Source organism: Pinus tabuliformis, chromosome 1_2 (assembly GCF_031772625.1).
Source record: "Pinus tabuliformis cultivar Carrire ecotype Pingquan chromosome 1_2, CPIR1, whole genome shotgun sequence".
Classification (NCBI taxonomy): domain Eukaryota; kingdom Viridiplantae; phylum Streptophyta; class Pinopsida; order Pinales; family Pinaceae; genus Pinus; species Pinus tabuliformis.
The window spans coordinates 628807104-628815251 of record NC_142298.1 but is presented as its reverse complement, the minus strand read 5'-3'; positions in this window follow the sequence as shown (position 1 = coordinate 628815251).

The window sequence follows — 8148 nt, the reverse complement described above, 5'->3', positions numbered from 1 at the left end:
TGTTAGTGCCACGTTGGTAATATGATACAGAGTTCTGAAGGTCAGCGTTTATTTTATCTTATCACATCAATTTTCATCCGGAACCTCGATCCGCTCTTTATATTACTTCGCCTCTTCTCTGCCTTTAAAGAGAATTATAAAAGAAAACGTGCAAAAGGCACACGATAAAATAAATTTTCTCTTAATTCATTTTTTTTTCTGGAAAAATGTTCTTTAATGATCAAAAGGCCATAGATAAAAAATAAATAAAAGATAAAAAAATTCTCTCAATTCAATTCAATTTCGTGAATGACATTAAAAAACCACGATTAATTAAATAAAATCATCCATATATATATCCTCAGAACATTACACTTTAAATTAAATTGTATATTGCAGTGCATATAATAGTTTTTTTTTTTTTTTTTTTTTTTTCCTTAATCAATGGAAAACTCGTTAGCTTTTTCTTTCGTCACAAAAAGTTGCAGTTATAGTGCATATACTAAACACTAATTTACTGTACCAAATATATTATTTTTCTATTATACAATATACGAAAATATATTTAATAATTAAATATATTAGTTGTTTTAAAAGGGGTTGTATACAGTGTAATTTTTTGGAGTTTCTTGTGTTAGAATTTGGTGGAAAAATTTGAGGTGAAATCTTGATTTGTATTATTTAACTTAGTCTTTTGATTGTATATATGGATTCAGCGACATGAAAAACTGTAATGCCCCGGAATTGATGTAAATATTTAATTTTACTATGGTAAATGGCAAAACTGTTGAGACATTACTATTTGTCAAATTTTAATAATATTGGTTTTTTTTTAAATTATTTAAAGAAATGTTTTCTTTAAAAGTTGGCAACTTCCCAAGGAAGGGGGAGGGCCAGACAGTTGCGGATTCCCCAACCCTAACTCTTTTCCTTAATTAGAAGGGTTTCCAGAAGGAAAAGAGGGAAAACAGGAAAAAAAGGGGGGAGACTCTACTGTGCTGTGGGGACAGACAGAGAGAGAACGGGGAAAGAGGTGTGGGGACAGACAGAGAGAGAACGGGGAAAGAGGTGGCTAAGTCTAGCCAGGCACTGAATGCAAATAACTTGCTGTGGACAGCGGTCCTGCAAGAGAGCAAGGGGGGAGATTCTGGTCCTGAAGGACGAATCTCACGGACGGGAGGTAGACTGGAAGCAGATGACCAGAGGTAATGAGTGTTAAGCAAGCTACGGGAAAACCAGGCTGAACTATGTAGAAGTATTTAAAATATTGAAGCAGTACGCTGTAATCTATGGTAGTATAGCATTGTTGTGTTAATTATTAAAGACTGAGTCACGGATAAAATAGCATTGCTGTGTTAATTATTAAAGACTGAGTCACGGATAAAATAGCATTGCTGTGTTAATTACTAAAGACTGAGTCACGGATAAAGTAGCATTGCTGTGTTAATTATTAAAGACCGAGTCACAGATAAAATAGTATTGTTGTGTTAATTACGAAGGAAAGAGAGTCATGGATGAAATAGACATTTATCGGTAAGCCACGGCAACTGCTAATCCTTCTCTATTTTATTTTTATTAAAATATACATGAATAAGAGCACTGCTAGGATTATCATCATGCCAGCAAACGCACATTTGAATAGAAGATTAAAAGCCCATATGTAAATCAAGACTCGGGGTAGGGAAGCCCAGTAAATTTAGTTCGGATAGTAGTGAGGTGGCTGTTTAAGGATGCCAACTGGGTCGGAAATGGCAGTCCATGCACCCTGAACCTTAGGTGTGGGGTTTTTCCCTCTAGAGTTTGAAGGTCTGTTGAAACCGAGGATGGAAAATATTCATGGTAGAAGGAGTCCTGAGTTGGTTGTTAAAATGTTACTATTAGTAAACAGTAGATAAATATCCCTCGGATGGCACAGTACCCTCTAAATATCATGCTTGCATGTGAACCTTGACGGAGGCAATTCTTATCTAACTAGTTCCAGCACGGGGTGAGTGTGCTCGGTAATAGTTGTCCCGACTGTACAAAAAAAGAACGTAGATATTACCCCTGCATACGAAGGAGTAGAGCGGAAACCTTTTGCTGTGGGTTATCAACAAGGGTGAAGTGGAAACCGTGGCACTACGACCGGCTCGTAGTGGCCAGACTAGCCTGTAGGATTTCCAAAACCCTGACTATACAACTGGATTTGCAGCGGGAAGAAATAACTTAGGTACAATTAAGATTAGGGAACGAATTATAACTCTACGCAACAGTAGAATAGGGTGTTTCCCTGCAGCAATAACCATGAAATATATATCGAATATACATTGATAAACCTGAAACTCAACTATAATAATAATAGAAGCCCTTGTTGGGGTAAACAAATATTTGACAATTACCCTTGGGGCCATAACGGGTTGGCGGTAGTCACAACCGGACAGAGAGCATTTCATTAACAGAGGAGAAAATTCATTTCCATAACATAAGTAAACATCATGTGGTTCCAGACAAAATTAGTGAACATCTGCAAGTAAATAATTGTTTCCAACCTGAGGAATTACATACAAGCCGTGAGGCATACACAGCTTCAAAGAGAAAAACCTCGCAACTCAAAACCCTCTCTCAAATATGACATAGTACAAACAGGAAACAGGGTTGACAATTGCTAGAACCTGGTCGAACCTTCATGGATAAGCATTGGACTTGGAAATTTACACTATCACAAAATACTTAAATAATGTTACAGAGACAACATTTAAAGTCTGAGATGAGCCTATCGCAAGAGAAATAACATAGTTTCGTTTGCAACCATAACATGGCAGAAAGCCTCATACCTAGCCAGTATTGGAGCTAGTCTTGGGAGGACAGAGGCGAAGCTGGACCCAAGTTCGTAGTCTGGGTTGAGGGAGCCTGCCAAAAAAATCGTAAAAATTCGATTAATAAACTGATAGTCTCAACATATATGGTGGAATTTAAGCAACTCAGGCATGCCTGCATGCATAAAAAAAGAACTCGACATCATCACGCAGGGAAAATTGGTAATCTTCTGAAGTCAAAAAAAAGGAAAACTTACCCGTGATAGAACCTGAAGACAAAGACCAAGATAAGGGAGGTGGAGCACCTCCCATGACCGCCATAGAAGCCTAAAGCAAGCAGGAGGACGAGAATGGGCGAGAACAACACCCAAGCAGCAGGTCGAAATGGCGGAGAAATGAGGACAGGAAACTAGACCAAGTGATGTGTACGCAGGCCACATTCTTCCTAGCCGTTGGATCGCCAGACGAATTCCAGCACTATCGATCCAGGAGGGATCCCGAGGACGCTGCAGAGAGCGAACAACGCTGCACATGCCACATACAGTGGTAGTACAGGGTTAATGTAGAGTTTCCAACTATCAACAATAGCAAATACAGAATTGACAGCCAGATCTTGCAACCCGAACTTCCACGTTGACAAATGGCACAAATCAAATTTGCACCCTGCCTACATTAAGGCATGACTGCCGCTCCATTAATGCAGCAAATATACGTACAGATATGGATAGAGTTAATCATGTCAAGCAGAATGTAAACCGCATATTATCACAAGCACCGTAACTTTGTAACTCGGGAACTTTTAATGATATTAATCATAGTCGTAAAAAAAAAAAAATTGACATGGGGGTATGACAAGTGGTATCAGAGCCAGGTTCTCAAAACTGTGGCCTCTGGGAGATAAGTGGCTAAAGTAGGTTCATTTTATATTATCTTTGTATTTCTAACTTTTCACGAACCAAAAAAAAATTAAAAAATTGTGCTGTGCTAATTGTTTCCTCTATTTAGGTTCCTAGGAGAAAACCAGGGGACAGTCAACATGAGAAGGGCAGGCAGCGGACCCCATAGGTTTGTAGCAGGTCAGGGACCAACAACAAGCCCTGGAAGGAACCCAAAATTGTGGGTACAGATTGGAGAGGAGGCTCGTAATACGAACCATGCAATATTAGAAACGGTACAAGAACTGAGAAATGAAATAGCTCGATTACGAGAAGATAATGCCAGAATAACCATGGAGCAGGAGAGAATTTTAAAGAGCCTATCAGACAAACAGAATCAACAACTACCAAATCCCAGTGCTGAGCAGCAAAGAGTGTCGGAAGAACAGAATCTCCACATAGAACCAGAAAGGTCGGAAGGAAGGAATGAAGAGCGGGAGGAACGATCTGATAATGCCTCCGAGCAGTAGACATCAAAGAGGCAGCGGATTGAACTGCAAGGGGAGTTCCGCAAGATCAAGCCATCGCACTTTGATGGAGAACAAGAGGAAGCAGCGGAGGCATGGTTAATTAATATGAACAAATACTTCCAGCTGTACGAATATGATCACAATCTCAAGGCACGATTAGCCATCTTCCAATTACAAGGGAAATCCACCTTATGGTGGGAGGAAGTCAAGATTATGAGAGGAGTAAGTGAGCAGAATATTACCTAGGAAAAATTTCAAAAATATTTTAAAGAGAGGTACCTGACGGAACGGTTCTACGATGAAAAGGTGAGAGAATTCCATGATTTGCGTCTGGGACAGCATACCATGGATGAATTTATCACTCGCTTTACATCATTACTTCGTTATGTACCTTATATTAAAGAGGAAAAGGCTAAGGTACAAAGATTTGTCAGTAGTTTACCCTTGTATATGAGGGAAAGGATTGAATTTCATAATCCAAAGACAATGGACGAAGTAATACGTAAAGCCAGAATTTGCTACCAGCAAAGTAAACAGAAAGGAGAGGTTTCAGGGAAAAGGGGGGTTGACAAAAGAAACAACAGATTGGCTGGAAATAATAAAGGGAGTCGCGGTGGAAGTAATAATCGCTTCGCAAAAGGACAGAACAGCAGAAATTTCCAGAAAAATTCACTTAGGTCAAGGCCAACCGGTGAGTCAAGAATCAATGAGCCCTCTAGTAAATTAGACAGTGAAGGGACAGCAAGGCCTCCCGTGCAATGTTGGGGCTATGGCGGACCCCATTACGTTAAAAATTGTCCGCAACGGAAGGGAACCGAACAGATCTCCCAGATCCATGAAGCATCGACGGTTGGTGATGTGGGACGTAGTATACCTCAGATTAATGCTGCACTAGAGGACTGTCAAGCGGAGTACCAGCCAACCATGGTGGAACTCAAAGGTAAAATTCTAGAGCTTTCTGTAACTGTCTTAATTGACCCAGGAGCCACATTAAGTTATATTAGTCCTAAGGTGGTAGAGCATTGTAAGCTGCAACCTGTAAAATTCAAGAATCCTTGGCTAGTACAGCTGGCTACAGGGGCCAAGAGATGAGTGCTTGCTAAAGTCACTGACTACCCCTTAAAAATAGCTAGACAGCCAATGATAACAAACTTAAATGTGCTCCCCCTTGGTTCCTATGAGATTCTAATCGGCATGAATTGGTTAGAAAAGCATTGGTCCCTCGTCAACTGTAAAACAAAGACTATCTATTACAGGGATGAGCTGGGAATACAACAGGAGATTCAAGGAATTAATCGATCAGTACAGGTTCGGCCAATAATTGCATCTCAGTTAGCAAAATGCATCAGGAAGGGGTGTCAGATTTATGCCATCCAAGTGGGCTATGCTGACTCAAACGATAAAACAACCATGCTGGATAACATCCCTATAATACAAGAGTTTGCCGATGTGTTTCCAGAGGAGATTCCCGGACTGCCGCCTAAGAGGGATATAGACTTTACCATCGAATTGGTACCAGGGGCAGTACCAGTGTCATGAGCACCTTATAGAATGAGTGTATCTGAGTTGACAAAATTAAAAATGTAGTTACAGGAACTGTTAGATAAAAATTATATTTGCCCCAATGTGTCTCCATGGGGAGCCCCAATGTTATTCATCAAGAAAAAAGACGGAACCCTTCGCATGTGTATAGATTATTGTCAGCTGAACAAGCTAACCATAAAAAACAAGTATCCTCTACCTCGGATTGACGAACTTTTCGATCAAGTGAAGGGTGCAACAGTGTTCTCCAAGATCGATTTGCGATCAGGTTACCACCAGATCAGGATTAAGGAGGAAGACATCGCTAAAACAATTTTTAGAACAAGGTATGGACATTACGAATTTGTGGTGCTACCTTTTGGATTAACTAACGCCCTTGCAACTTTCATGTGCTTAATGAACAATATATTTCATCGATATTTGGACATATTTGTGCTGATATTTATCGATGATATACTGATATACTCCCGCACTATGGAAGAGCACAAGGAGCACCTCAGATTGGTGCTGCAAACCCTCTGAGAACACCTGTTATATGCTAAGTTCAGCAAGTGCGACTTTTACAAGGAGGAAATACAATATCTAGGCCATATAATCACAAGGGAAGGGATTGCGGTGGACCCTGAAAAGATAAGAACCATAATGGAGTGGCCTGTACCGAAATATGTAGCAGACATCAGGTCCTTTATGGGGTTAGCCGGTTATTACAGACAATTTTTGGAAGGCTTCTCAAGGGTAGTGTATCCTATCACCTCGTTACAAAAAAAGGGAAGAGCATTCAAATGGACCCCGGAATGTCAAAGAAGTTTTGAGCAACTTAAGCATCTACTCACCACGGCACCCATTTTGAGCATAGCTGATCCTAATAGGCACACATCCTACTTCTTCAAGTGGTTCCTCCTTCTGGTGGCTAACTCCCTATTCATCCCTTCGAAGCCCTTTTTATCTCCAGGACTTAGAATAAAGGAAATTTAATAATAAATTCCTCCAACTATTTTCCCAAACATTCTATAGATTCTCTTGAAATATTCATTATGTTCTGACTCTTAACCATTTCCAGAATTACATAAAATAAATTCATTATTTAACTATTCTAACTGTTATTTTCCTATTTCTTTTCGTAATTACAAAAATTTAAAAGTAAAATACTAACAACAATAATTTCAGTTTTTACTTCCACCTGTGTGGTGTTACATCTTCCCCCACCAGGTGGAACACTGTCCTCAATGTTTAATCTTCCAGCTACTCCAGGAAAAGCCTGGGGTATGCTTTCTGCATAAAATATTTATCCTCCCAAGTGGCTTCCTCCAGGCTAAAGTGCTTCCGTTGCACTTTAACATGGATGATAGCTCGCGTCCGCAATGTTACTTCTCTCTGATCGAGTATGCATAGCGGCTCTACCAGGAATTATCCTTCCGGTTCGACCTGCCATCATCTAATTTTCATAAATTTGGCATATCTAAATATATATCTAGAGATAAAAAAAAAAATACACACATTCATATACTTCAATATTCCTTTACCTAAATATCTTTCCAATTTATGATGTGTCGAGGATCATATATATACTTCTTTAAAAGGGAAACATGAAATACATTATGCACTCGAATGTGAATGGGTAGTGCGAGTTGATATGCAACCGGTCCTACCCTATCTAAGATTTGGAAGGGACCACAAAACCAAGGAGCCAATTTAGCACACTTTTCCCATTTGAGAGTACTTCTCTTGGGTTTAATTCCCACATAGACATTATCTCCTACCTGGAACTCATGCTAGTTCCTTTTATTATCGGCATAAGCCTTTTTCCTATCCTGTGCAACCTTCAAACTTCGACGGACCTTTTTCACGGTTCTTTCCATTTCTTCCAACATATCTTGTCCTAATATTATTTTATTCTCAGGGCTATTCCAATTTGCAGGGATGGTACACTTCCTCCAATAGAGTACTTCAAAGGGACTCATCTTTAATGATTCTAGATAACCGTTATTATAGGAAAATTATACTAAGTGGAGATATTCCTCCCATTTTCTAGGTTGTTGAATGAAGTACATACGCAATATGTCTTCCACCACTTGATTGACTCGTTTAGTCTGCCCATCATTATGGGGATGATAGGCTGTACTAAAGTGAATTTAAGTGCCCAAACCTAAGAACAATGCTTTCTAGAAAGCAGAAGTGAACTTAACATCACGGTCAGAGATTATGACTCGAGGCATCCCATGCAACCTAAAAATTTCCCTCATGCATATATATGTAATCTGGGTGGTTTGATAGGTGGATTTGATAGGGATAAAATGAGCTACCTTGCTTAATTTATCTACCACCACCATAATGGAATCATTTTTTCTTTCTGATCAGGGTAAACCAGTTATGAAATCCAAGGTTATGGTGTCCCACTTCCATTCCAAAATAGGTAAGGGATGTAAC